Genomic DNA, 14617 nt, shown 5'->3' with positions numbered 1-14617 from the left:
AGAATTTAATTATTTTTGTTAGTTTTTTTTTTAAATAGTCATTGACAAATTATTGGAAAAACTTCTGAGGGGCAGTATAAATCGTCATTTAGAAAGGCATGGATTAATCTAGGACAGTCAACATGGATTTGTTAAGGGAAGGTCGTGTCTGATTAACTTGATTGAATTTTTTGAGGAGGGTCGATGAGGGTAGTGCGTTTGATGTAGTCCACGTGGATTTTAACAAGGCTTTTGACAAGGTCCCACATGGCAGACCGGTCAGAAAAGTAAAAGCCCATGGGATCCAAGGGAAAGTGGCAAGTTGGATCCAAAATTGGCTCAGTGGCAGGAAGTAAAGGGTGATGTTCGATGAGTGTTTTTGTGACTGGAATGCTGTTTCCAGTAGGGCTCAGTACTAGGTCCCTTGCTTTTCATGGTATATATCAATGATTTAGTCTTAAATGTAGGGGGCATGATTAAGAAGTTTGCAGATGACACAAAAATTGGCTGTGTGGTTGATAGTGAGGAAGAAAGCTGTGGACTGCAGGAAGATATCAACGGACTGGTCAGGTGGGCAGAAAAAGTGGCAAATGGAATTCAATCCGGAGAAGTGTGAGGTAGTGCATTTGGGGAGGGCAAACAAGGCAAGGGAGTACACAATAAATGGGAGGATACTGAAAGGTGTGGAGGAAGTGAGGGACCTTGGAGAGCATATCCACAGATCCCTGAAGGTAGCAGGACAGGTAGATAAGGTGGTGAAGAAGGCATACGGGATAACTTCCTTTATTAGCCGAGGCATAGAATGTAAGGGCAGGGAGGTTATGCTGGAATCATAGGTTACAACACGGAAGGAGGCCATTTGGCCCATCGAGCCCGTGCTGGGTCTATGCAAGAGCAATCCAGCTAGTCCCACGCTGGAACTGTATAAAACACTAGTTAGGCCACAGCTTGAGCACTGCCTACAGTTCTGGTCACCACATTACAGGAAAGATGTGATTGCACTAGAGAGGGTACAGAGGAGATTTACGAAGATGTTGCCAGGACTGAGAATTTTAGCTATGAGGAAAGATTGGATAGGCTGGGGTTGTTTTCATTGGAACAGAGGAGGCTGAGGGGTGATTTAATTGAGGTGTATAAAATTATTTGGGGCCTTGCTAGAGTGGATAGGAAGGACCTATTTCTCTTAGCAGAGAGGTTAATAACCAAGGGGCATAAATTTTAATTAATTGGTAGAAGGATTAGAGGGGAGTTGAGGAGAAATTTTTTCACCCGGAGGGTGGTGGGGGTCTGGAACTCACTACCTGAAAGGGCGGTAGAGGCAGAAACCCTCAACTCATTTAAAAAGTACTTGGATATGCACTGGAAGTGCCGTAACCTACAGGGCTACGGACCAAGAGCAGGAAAGTGGAATTCGGCTGAGTAGCTCTTTTTCGGCCGGCACAGACACAGTGGGCCGAATGGCCTCCTTCTGTGCCGTAAATTTCTGTGATTCCATGACTTTTTTGAAGGGGAGCTTTGACTGACCATGATGGATGAACCTGGTTACGTAGGGGACAAATAGAATTTTCTCTGTGAGTAGAGAGTTGTAAAGATCTGTTTGGACGTGTAGGGCACCCTGAGCATTCTGGACTTGAACTTGACGCTTGATTAATTTCTGTTTTGCATAAGAAATGCAAACATGGGTCAAGTTGCATCCATTTCCCACAAACATGCACTTTTTTTCTTTTAGCATTTGAGAAACTAAGGGTTAAAGTTCACAGTGCAGGGCACACCGAGACTGGACAGAGTAGGTGAGATGCTGTTCGGGAACACACAAAAAAAAAACTTGGAACACTTGCACAATAAGACAAGTTGTATTTTGCCCCTTTCCTGCCCAAACCAAACAATTTTGTTGACGTTGCATTTATTGGCCATCCCTCGTCGTTCTGAACAGATTGTGATTGCCCTTCTTCACATCTGGTAGTAATTGTTGGTACAACTGAATGGCTCAGTAGGCCAATTCAGAGGCCATCAAGGGTCAATCATGTAGCATGCACAGGGTCACATGTCCAACTCATTGGCTGACACGGTGGTGTCAGCTCTGCATCCACTTCTGTAACATCGCCCGTCTCCGCCCCTGTCTTAGCCCATCTGCTGATGAAACCCTCATCCATGCTCGCGTTACCGCCAGACTCGAATATTCCAATGCTCTCCTGGCCGGCCTCCCATCTTCCACCCTCCGTAAAGTTGAGCTCATCCGAAGCTCTGCTGCCCGTACCCTAACCCATGCCAAGTCCCGTTCTCCAATTTCGGGTGGGCCTTGGGGTTCTGACGCGCCCTCCCGGCGCGACACCTATTTCAGGCCCAAAACGAATTTCCGCCCCAATGACTTAGAATCATAGAAAGGTTACAGCATGGAAGGAGGCCATTCGGCCCGTTGAATCTGCGACGGCTCCATGCAAGAGCAATCCAGCTAGTCCCACTCCCCCACCCTATCCTCATAGCCCTGCAAATGTTTTTCCTTTCAAGTACTTATCCAGTTCCCTTTTGAAGGCCATGATTGAATCTGCCTCCACCAGCCCCTCGGGCAGAGCGTTCCAAATCATAACCACTCGCTGTGTAAAAAAGTTTTTCCTCATGTCACCTTTGGTTCTTTTGCCAATCAGCTTAAACCTATGTCCTGGTTCTTGACCCTTCCGCCAATGGGAACAATTTCTCTCTATCTACTCTGTCCAGACCCTTCATGATTTTGAATACCTCTATCAAATCTCCTCGCAACCTTCTCTGTTCCAAGGAGAACAACCCCAGCTTCTCCAGTCTATCCACATAACTAAAGTCCCTCATCCCTGGAATCATTCTAGTAAATCTCTTCTTCACCCTCTCTCAGGCCTTCACATCTTTCCTGAAGTGCGGTGCCCAGAACTGGACACAATACTCCAGCTGTGGCCGAACCCAGTGTTTTATAAAGGTTCATCATGACTTCCTTGCTTTTGTACTCTATGCCTCTATTTATAAAGCCCAGGATCCCGTATGCATTTTTAACCGCTTTCTCAACCTGCCCTGCCACCTTCAACGATTTGTGCACATATACCCCCAGATCTCTCTGTTCCTTTACTCCTTTTAGAGTTGTGCCCTCTAGTTTATATTGCCTCTCCTCTTTTTCCTACTGAAATGTATCACCTCGCATTTTTCTGCATTAAATTTCATCTGCCACGTGTCTGCCCATGCCACCAGCCTGTCTGTATCCTCTTGAAGTCTATCACTATCCTCCTCACTGTTCACTACACTTCCAAAATTTGCAGATGACACAAAACTTGGAATTGTGCCCTGTACACCCAAGTCCAAGTTATTAATATAGATCAAGAAAAGCAGTGGTCCCAGCACCGACCCCTGGGGAACACCACTGTGCACCTCCCTCCAGTCCGAAAAACAACCATTCACCACTACTCTCTGTTTCCTGTCCCTTAGCCAATTCTGTGTCCATGTTGCTACTGCCCCTTTCATTCCATGGGCCGCAATCTTGATGATAAGCCTACCGTGCGGCACTTTATCAAATGCCTTTCTCCGCCAGGAGTTAACATTACCAGTGACTGAGGGAGGTGGTGCGTGAGGTTGCATTAGGGTTGCCAACTCTGGTTCGATGTATTCCTGGAGGTTTTATCCCATGACCTCCTGCCTCCAATCACCCAGCCCAGTCAAACAGCCTTTTTTCTGCCATCTCCAATATTATTATAACTAAGAAACGAAAACGTTTTAACGCCCCTGTGCCTGCAGCAGTGGCGAAGAGATTAACCTTTAATCCCTGGAGACTCCAGGACTGTCCTGGAGGGTTGGCAACCCTCGGATGCTCCCTTTACTGGAGAGGAGAAGCATTCGTGGATTTGTCTCTCCCTTCAAACAACCGTAGAAAAGATACAGCACGGAAGGGGGCCATTCGGCCCATCGTGTCCGCGCCGGCTCGAAGAACAACCAGGTGCCCATTCTAATCCCACCTTCCAGCACCCGGTCTGTAGCCCTGCAGCTTACAGCACTTTAGGTGCAGGTCCAGGTACTTTTTAAAAAGAGTTGAGGGTCCCTGCCTCTACCACCAATTCGGGCAGCGAATTCCATACACCCACCACCCTCTGGGGGAAAAAAGTTTTTCCTCATGTCCCCTCTAATCCTTCCGCCAATCAGCTTAAATCTATGTCCTCTAGTTCTTGAACTCTCCACTAGGGGAAACAGGTACTTCCTGTCAACTCTATCTAGGCCCCTCATAATTTTGTACACCTCAATCAAGTCTCCCCTCAGCCTCCTCTGCTTCAAGGAAAACAACCCCAGCCTATCCAATCTCTCCTCGTAGCTGTATTTTCAAGCCCTTCCTTTAGCAATGACGTGTTCAGCGGGCAGTGCAGTATCCTAATGCAAGTCGTTCCTTCCTATCACAGGGAAACACAGAATCAAGGCTTGTCAAACATGCAGTAATAAAGTCAGTGTGCTACTTAGCCAAGAGGCAGTGTTAGTGATGTCGCTCCTATATCTCCAGAGGGCCACTGAAGAGCTTTGTGCCTGTAGCTTGTTGTGGTTCCAATCAGTATATCACTGTCAACGTTTATACTGCCTTGTTCACTTTTAGCAGTCGATGATTTTAAAGATCATAACATCTCCACTTAATCAGCCTGACCTGGGCGTGACCTTTCCTTTGAGCCAATTTTTTTTTTTAAAAAAGCTTTCTGAACAATTACTTCTTGATCCGAGCATTTATGGCCCCGGGGTATTTGAAATCCCAGGCCTCGTTTTAAATGCCGTTCGAGCAGCTATGAGCAGGTAAGTGCATGGGATTGAATACTGGGCCAACCTGTGGGGGTCCCTAGCGGAGAGGGGTGGGGTGGGTATGTGGGGGGGGCGGGTGAGACTGTGTCAGTGGAGGTCTCAGATTCCCTTGTGGGATGGGGGTTGCCAACTCTGCTTGGACGAATTCCAGGAGGTTTCATCTCATGGCCTCCCACCTCCACTTGCCCTGCCCCCTCGCTCCCGCCATTGGTTGCCTGACACATCCATCCTCATGGTGCAGCTCCTGCCCATGACCAATTGGAAAGAGAACAGACTCTTCGTTACCCCAGTTGGATGATTCTTGACAGTTGGTCAAAGAGTCCTTTTCCACCATTTCAAATATTTTTATAACTGATGAACAAAAGCACTCGGAGAAAATTCTTTTTTGAAAAAAAAACAATTTTTTTTTCAATTCCCCGATGATTCTTCTCCTGGATTGCTCCGGTCTGCCTAAAAACCTGAAGACTGAACCCTCAGAATGGACATTACCTTCTGCCTACACTGTTGGGGTTGCCAACTCTCCAGGATTGTCCTGGAGTCTCCAGGAATTAAAAATCAATCTCTGGACACTGCAAAAGAACAAAACCCGGGAGAATTAATCATAGGGGCATTAAAAAAAAAATTGTTTTTTTCATTTTCTTTGAACATTTTTATTTATTAGTTATAAAAATATTGGAGATGGAGGGAAAAAAAGGCTGTTTGACCCAACAGGGCGGTTGGAGGCATGTGATGAAACCTCCAGGAATACGTCCAACCAGAGTTGGCAACCCTACTACACTGTGACTTCTTTACCCCTGTTCAATCAGCATTTCACAACTGGGTGATTATACGCTGCCTCGATGTATAGAGAATGGATGTAATATGAGAGAAACATCGATGTAATCTTAGGGGGAGCTCGCACTAGCAGTAATTGGCTCAGTGTTCATAGGAACATAAGAAATAGGAGCAGGAGTAGGCCATATGGCCCCTCGAGCCTGCTCCGCCATTCAAACAGATCATGGCTGATCTTCAACCTCAACTCCACTTTCCTGCCCGATCCCCATATCCCTTGATTCCCCTAGAATCCAAAAATCTGTCCGCCTCAGGGCCTTAGTCTGGAGGGGGGAAAGTTCAAACCAGGCTCCCTGCTCCAGATCATTATTCACTGAAATTTACTGAGAAATATCCTTATTCGAAAAAGATCAGGGAGCTCTCTCGGTGTCTTGGCCAACATTCCTCCCTCAACCAGCATCACCAAGTTGCCGTTTGCGGAAGCTTGCTGTGCACGAGCTGGCTGCCATGCTTGCCTATGCAACAACAGTAACCACGACAACGACTTGCATTTATATAGCGCCTCTAAAGTAGTAAAACGTCCCAAGGCACTTCACAGGAGCGATTATCAAACAAAATTTGATACCGAGCCACATAAGGAGGTATTAGGACAGGTGACCAAAAGCTTGGTCAAAGAGGTAGGTTTTAAGGAGCGTCTTAAAGGAGGAGAGAGAGGTGGAGAGGTTTAGGGAGGGAATTCCAGAGCTTTGGGCCTTGGCAGCTGAAGGCATGGCTGCCAATGGCAGAGCGATTAAAATTGGGAATGCGTAAGAGGCCAGAATTGGAGGAGCCCAGAGATCTCGGAGGGTTGTAGGGCTGGAGGAGGTTACAGAGATAAGGTGACTGCAACAACAGTAACTGTTCTCCAACAGTAATACGTTCACTGTGAAGCCCTTTGGGGTGTCCTGAGGTCATGAGGAGGTGCGATAGAAAGGCAGGGTCTTTGCTTCGTTTTGCGTGGGGCTCCATATAAAAGCAGACCCCAGTCCAACAATGGAGACCACCTCCTCAATCCTAATATAACAGCAGGATATTACTCTCTGGAGATGGGATACACTAATGTGAAATCGCACATGAAATGCTAGTACGGGGAGGCTCATTGCCAAAACAGCAGAGATATAAAACTACGACCTCTTTATCTTTTTCTTTATCCATCTCTCTCTCTCTTGCAGAATGACATCAAGTATTAATTGAAAATCTCCACAAGTCAGTCTTGAGAATGTGTATAAATATTCCGTTCAGCCATGTGTATCGTTCTTAACAATATCTCTTTCAAGCTCTCTGCATCTTGTACTGCTTTTACGGTGACAAGCCAGGCATGAGAAAAGGTATTAATATCTGTTAAACCAAATGTAGCGACATTTAACTGCAACTCCCATTCGCTCGCTGCTTGTGATGTGACTGACCGACTGACTCCCACCTTGTGCTTTAAATCGGTGTCCCATTTGACCCAGAGCTAACCTTCCAATCCCAGATCCTCTCCATCACCAAGACCGCCCACTTCCACCTTCGTAAATTTGCTTCAGCCCATCTGCTGCCGAAACCCTCATCCGTGCCTTTGTTACCGCCAGACTTGACTATATTCCAATGCTCTCCTGGCCGGCCTCCAACCTTCCATCCACTGTCAACTTCAGCTCATCCAAAACTCTGCTGCCCGTATCCCCATCCTGCATCAAGTCCTGTTCACCCATCACCCCTGTGCTCGGTGACCTACATTGGCTCCCAGTCCTCCAATTACTCAATGCCTCATCTTTGTGTTTAATCCCTCCATGGCCTATCTCCGTGACCTTCGACAGCCCTACGACCCTCCGCGATTCCTGTGTTCTTCAAACTGTGGCCTCTTGTGCGTCCTGAAATCCCTTCCCCCTACCATTGCCGGCCGTGCCTTCAGCCATCTAGGTTCTGAGTTCTGGAATTCCCCCCCCCCCCAATACCTCTCCGCCTCCCTCTTCTTTAATTCATCTCCTTAAAACCCACCCCTTTGACCAAAGTTCTAGTCACCTCACCTAATATCTTTCTTTAGCTCGGGGGTGTTTGTTGTCTGATTACGCTGCGTTGAGGTGCCATGGGGACATTTTTGTACATTCAAGGCGCTATATAAACACGCTTCCCCCCTTGGCCCTGCAGGCAGTGCATTCCAGATCGGAATAACTCGCTGCCGAAAAATAATTCTCCTCGTGCCATGCGTTAATACGGCCCTTGCACAAAGGAGATCTGAGTAGTTCGAAGCAACAAAGAAAATCACTCAGTTGGTCCAATTCACTGTCCAGCGTGGACGAGAGCCGATGCAGGTTCCTGCTCTGCACTAAGGCAACAGTTCTCTGCTACCAGTGGGAGTAATGGCGGCCTTGCCGTGGGCCTCAGCTATGGCTCAGTGGGTAGCACTCTTGCCTCTGAGTCAGAAGGTTGTGAGTTCAAGTCCCACTCCAGAGACTTGTGCATAAAATTCAGGCTGACACTCCCAGTGCAGTACTGAGGGAGTGCTGCTCTGTCGGAGGTGCCGTCTTTCGAAGAGACGTTAAACCGAGGCCCCGTCTGCCCTCTCGGGTGGACGTAAAAGATTCTATGACGCTATTCAAAGAAGAGTGGGGGAGTTCTCCCTGGTGTCCTGGACAGTATTTAGCCCTCAACCAACATCACTAAGACAAAATATCTGGTCTTACCTCATTGCTGTTTGTGGGACCTTGTTGTATGTAATTTGGCTGTCATGTTTCCTGCATTACAACAGTGCCTACACTTCAGAAAGTTCTTCATTGGCTGTAAAGCGCTTCAGGATGCCCAGAGGTCATGAAAGGCGTTATATAAATGCAAGTTCCTTCTTTTGTTTTTTTCTCTCAAGACCTGAGGGCAAGGGAGGGGGGGAGATGGCTGCCACTCCTAATCACCATCCAGTGACCCCTGCTGGAAAGGGTGCTAAGTGTGGATATCAGGTGACAGTAGGATTAGGTGCGGCTACGATGCACCCCTTGGTGGAATGGCCGTGATCGCACACGAGGGACGGCCAGTTGGACGAGTCCGTGCGCAGGAATCTTTACCGAGGTCCCGTGCCACTGGTGGCCAATCGCAGGCAGCCCGCCCGCCATTTTTGCTGGTCCAACAGGGGAGGCATCTCTCGGGAAAATTCTGCCCTATGACTTCCGGAGGAGAGCGAGGGACAGAAATCGGAATGGGGTTGGGGTGAGGGAGGGGAGTCAGTGGTGCAATTATCAAGCATCATGATTCAATTTTCTCTCCCTGAATCACGGCAGGCAACCTGAAAAGCAACAGGTTCGTTCAAGCCGCTGGGTTTTGGACACGGTTAAGATAAACCAGGCTTCGGGTCAGCTTGGGCAGTGCCAGGGCTGGAAACATGGTAAACTGCGTAACAGGGACGCAATGATTCCTGCGATGATTCTGCACCTGCAGATTTCAATGAATACTTTTTGATGGTTTTTGAACTTGGCAAATATCTTGCGTTCGCAAAGCAACTGTGAACAATTTTAACTGAGGGTCACGTGTGGAGATTGATTGAGCGCTGATGTGATATTAAGAGACTGAGGTCATTGGTCTTGACCTGAGAGGCAATCAATAAAGGAGAAGGTGAAATATGTGTGACTAATGGTGCGTTACCAGGGCCCGCAGCTCACCAGAGACGTGCATCGTGAGTGGGTTTGTGTCTGCTTTGCTAGAGCACGTCAAAGAATCTCAACAGTGTTACAATTCGTACTGTGTCTGAACCCATGGGAAACTTGTGTTTTTATTCTCTCTTCCTCTCTCCTCCCTTTTCTAAAGGCAGTGGGGTAGATTTTTGTCTTGATTGCCTGGGCAGCAATCTGGTGGAGCAGATTACCCGGACTTTATACGACCTGCCCGCTTCACATACAACTGTTTCTTCGGGTTGAAAATCAGGCAAGTTCTATACAGTATTTGGGGAGTGCAAGAGGGGAAATCTGTTCCAGCAGATCAACCGTGAGGTGGTGAAGGTGAAATTCTTTCGGGTGTCAGCCTTGGATCAGTGGGTAGCCCTCTGGCCTCTGGTCATAGGTTCAAGTCCCACTCCAGAGACTTGAGCACAAAATCTAGGCCGACACTCCACTGAAGTACTGAGGGAGTGCAGCACGGCCAGGCCGTTCAGCCCGTCAAGCCCATTCCTTGCACAGGGCCAAGCAGAGTCTCCTTTACCATGAAATCTACCCAGCCCGTTTTATCTGCTGGGGTAAATGAAGTTCTGTAAAGTTTCTCCGTGTCACGATGATTTAAGCAAAACTCCGACATGCCTGTTGAACCTTATATATCCTGCATTATTCATCCTTGACCAATTGCCTTCTCCAGCGTGACATTTCCAAGGTCCCGGAGATTCAGGTAGCAAGATACAGTCTGCGAAAATCATGCGTATAGATTGAGGTGATTGACAATTCCAGGTAACTGCTCTGCTGCCACCTCGTACTGGAGTCAAGATGTGCTCTCTTACAGTTGCCCCTCTTTCCACCCTCTTTTCCCACCCCCCCCCCCTCCAATCCTGTTTATGCCTCGCTCGTTCACAAAGAATTAATATGAAACACCCCTTATAAGTGAGAGCGTTCATTTAAATGTGTCCTTTTCACGACATTTTTATTCTGATTGACAACTCTCCTGGTAAATATGTGCAATAAATTTGATATTGTTTTAGCATTGAGTGGTGGTGGGGGCATTCAAACTCCTGCTTCCCTCCCACACATTATTATTTTTTTATTTAACTGATTATTGCAAGCAATCTGCGCTCGCAGCGTGCGATTCTGAAGCTTCCTTCAGTTTTATTTATGAATGTGTTTGTGTCATTGGGACCTCTCTGTCTCAGCCTAATTAAACAGCCAGATTTGAGGGTTGTTTTTGAAGGTTCTGCGAAAGTATGTACTTGTGAATTAGCCTAGATACGACGGATGATGCCAGCTCAGATTTCAAACGCTGGACGATTGATGAAGGAGGTATACTTCTTACATTTATGCACCCTCATTTTTTTTTTCCCCCGCCCACCCCTTCACCTCCTGAAGGCACCGATGCTTGGCTCAGTGGGAGCACTCCTCGCCTCCGAGTCAGCAGGTTGTGGGTTCAAGTCCCGCTGCAGGATTTGAACATTAAAAACTAGGCTAACGCTCCCAGTGCGGTACTGAGGGGAGTGCTGCACTGTCGGAGGCGCCATTTCTCGGATGAGAGGTTAAATCCCACGGCACTATTGGAAGAAGAGCAGGGGAGTTCTCCCTGGTGTCCTGGCTAATATTTATCACTAAAACAGACTATCCGGTCATTATCACATTGCTGTTTGTGGGATCTTGCTGCGCTCAAATTGCGTTTCCTACATTACAACAGTGACTACACTTCAAATGTGCTTCATTGGCTGTAAAGCGCTTTGGGACGTCCATATAATTGCGCCTTTCTTTAAAAATTAAATGCGGCAGGTGGCACTGAATACACACGTCTCCCCCCACCCTTATTCTACCCCCACCCAGCCACTATCAGCTTGGCTCAGTTGGTAGTTCTCTCACTTCTTGAGTCAGAGGATTGTGAATTCAATCCCCCACTCCGGGACTGGAGCACATCATCGAGGCCCACACCCCCAGTGCAGTGCTGATTCCCCTGAGGCGCTGACCTTCAGCTAAAACGTTAAACCAAGGTCCACGTTGTGACAGCGTTCGAAGAGGTGCAGATAGTTTCACTGTACATCAGAGAAACTCGTGCGTATGAAGTGTTTTGATGCGACGCTGGTCGATGTGATGAGGTGCAATGTAAACACGTTCGTCCCTTCCTGCGTAACCAGACTGCCGCAGGTGAAGGGGAGGAAATGCCGGTCACCTGACGAAGGAGCAAAGCTCCGAAAGCTTGTGATTTTCAAATAAAGCTGTTGGACTATAACCTGGTGTTGTGTGACTCCTTACATTTGTCCACCCTGGTCCATCACCGGCATCTCCACATCATGAGGAAATGAAGTGAGAAAGAATGTGATTCATAAATGCTAAATGAAAAAACACAGGTAGAAAACAGACTAATGGGCTAATATGTTCTGGTCAAAGAACTGCTGAACAAACAATTTCCACACAGGCAGGGCATGAAAGCATTCTCCGCTTGGATATGAAATTCGAGTTAGTCACAGCAGGCAGGGGGCCTGAACCCAGATCGAACTATAACACTATCCACGCTCTGTAACGACTTAAATTGGGACCAGTTGAACTAATGAATAATTCTCGAATATAATGACAACCACAAGAGGAGAATAAGCGACCCAAGCCGGAGGTGAGGTACATTTCTCGGAAGGTATGCTGTTTGTATTTGACATCAGGTTGCAGCCTGCCCTCAGCCTGTGGGTAATGACGGAGACTAAACATAGTCCACTTAATGTTTTACTTGTCAAGCTGCACAGAAATAATAATATGAAATTTTTAAAAAGGCCAGTCAATAATGGAAGCATTGTAAAAAGAATGCAGCTCTTGTTCAAAAGGTGTAGCAGAAGTGATTGATGCTTGTTTGTGTCGAAAGCTTTTTGTCGAATAGATTATTTTTCTCTCGCCTTTAGCCTCCGATTGTTCTCCCTCTGTCCCGCTCGCGCGCGCTCCCCTCTGTCCCGCTCGCGCGCGCTCCCCTCTGTCCCGCTCGCGCGCGCTCCCCTCTGTCCCGCTCGCGCGCGCTCCCCTCTGTCCCGCTCGCGCGCGCTCCCCTCTGTCCCGCTCGCGCCCTCGCACGTGTTGGCCAATACATGCGCCTGATAATTGGCGCGAGTGCCTTTAATTTCTTCAAGTTTGGTGAGGTGACGGTGCTTCTCACGCTGTTTATTGGCAGCTCACAGATTGGGGGTGGGAGGACAGAAAATCAAGTGTTGGCAATACCATTTAATGGCACCCTGCACCTCTTAAAGGGGTGGCACATTTTTCCTTCACTTAACTGAAGCCGTGCTGTCCAGTACCAACAGCAGGTAGGGCAAATGCAGCAAGGCCCACCCCGATATCCGGTCGCTGCTGCGGGAAGTTCTAGTTCAGGAGGTGAGCATGACGAATCAGGTCCTGTTGCCAACAGGCGGTAGAAGGGTGACCAGGCAAATTGCCCAGCACCAGTGGGCAGAAATGGCCAAACTTAGTCAACACTAGAAGCGTTGCACCCAGCAGCTGCCTGCAATGCTGGAAGAAGTTCAATGACCTGAGTAGGGCTGCAAAGTTAAGACTCTCAACTCTCATCTCTTCCGCCTCTCTCTCCTCCTTTTACGATGCTCATTAAAACCTACCTCTTTGACCAAGCTTTTGGTCACCTGTCCTAATATCTCATTACGTGGCTCGTTGTCAAATAATTACTCCTGTAAAGCGCCTTGGGACTACGTTAAGCCTGCATGGCGCACACTCCGACCAGTTCCCACCTAAAATGGCAAATGGGGTCCTATTTACATCTTAGGACCCCGAGTCACGTATTAAATGAGCCCACCACCTAAAACAGGCGGGCGATTTGGACTTCTGGTAGTCGGCATCTTTCCAAATAGAGCCAGTCATGTGGGTTAGAGAGGCGGTAATGTTTTGAGGCCGTTTAACGCCAGACAAAGCCGGTGAAAATCGACCTCAGTGTCTCAAATTCTGGCTGCTGTATGCTTCTGCATTTATCGTCTACCGACACGCGGTTTACGGCGCTGGGAGCGCGTCGATGTTTAGGGAGGAGGGACGACCGCTGAATCTGGGGAGGTTGCCCACACTCTGAGCAGCAGGATGGCCAAGGTGGGAAACTGATGGAGCGAGCGGGGAAACGGGAGGTGGGAGCACCTTGAATTCGATTCGTGTGGCTTCGCCCAGCTGTGCAGGAGATGACATTAATCTCCCGACTGTTTTGCCCGGGCTTTTCTATTAAGATTGGGATCATAAAGAATGCACGTTATATTAGATGTCATGGCTCGGCAGGTCTGCGCCAAGGCGACGACTGTTTACTGTATTTCAGTAATGAATTTCTGGTAAGTAGATTTTGCCGGCAAATAAATAAAGCAGGACATTTCCCTTGTTGGGAACGGGGTATAATTAAACAAGTCGGCACAGATATTTGGCAGGAAACAGCAACTTGCAAGGTGGCTTTGTATAATAACTGCTGCTACAGACACTTGAGATTTTGAAAGTCCTGTCAGATTTGCTTGTGCGATGCAGAGAGAATGAAATTCAGTTCCCTTTGGTATGGTCCAGCCAGAGAGAGAAAGAGAAGCAAAGTAACAGAAACTGGGGCAGTCTAAATGATTTGTACAGGACTTAAAAGCTCCAATAACAACAAAATGCGGTCTTTACTGCAGAACTAGTTCCAAACTTTTTTAATGCCCTTGTGTCAAAATATCAGGCAAATTGCACAAACCTTTTCCTGGTGCGCTACATCTGACGCACAAGGGAAATGGGAATCTCGTCTTTTTTTTAAATTACTGTCACAAGTAGTTCCCTGAAGATCAGCGTCAAATACGTTCACCGTCAGACTTGCTGCAAAATGAACACTGGTGTCATCTCAGCTTCTCGCTTTTGGTTCAGGAAAGGCAATTAAGGAAGGATTATTTGTAGATTTTTAACACCGGCTGCAATCGGCATTAAGCACACGGAGGGATGCCACAGAACAGGTGCCAGAGATAAAATTTCGAAAAGAAAATCTTGCATTTACTTTAATATGAAGTAATATATGTCCAATTGTGGGCACCGTGCTTTAGGGAGGATGTCAAAGCCTTGGAGAGGGTGCAGGGGAGATTTACTAGAATGGTACCAGAGATGAGGGACTTCAGTTATGTGGAGAGACTGGAGAAGCTGGGATTGTTCTCCTTAGAGCAGAGAAGGTTAAGGGGAGATTTAATAGAGGTGTTCAAAATTATGAAGGGTTTTGATAGAGTCAATAAGGAGAAACTGTTTCCAGCGGCAGGAGGGTCGGTAACCAGAGGACACAGATTTAAGATAATTGGCAAAAGAGCCAGGGGGGAGATGAGGAGAATTTTTTTTAACGCAGGGAGTTGTTGTGATCTGGAATTCACTGCCTGAAAGGGCGGTGGAAACAGATTCAGTAGTAACTTTCAAAAGGGAATTGGATAAAT

Source organism: Heptranchias perlo, chromosome 37 (genome assembly GCF_035084215.1).
Source record: "Heptranchias perlo isolate sHepPer1 chromosome 37, sHepPer1.hap1, whole genome shotgun sequence".
In the NCBI taxonomy this organism is placed as follows: domain Eukaryota; kingdom Metazoa; phylum Chordata; class Chondrichthyes; order Hexanchiformes; family Hexanchidae; genus Heptranchias; species Heptranchias perlo.
Note: the sequence above shows the minus strand (reverse complement) of the source record.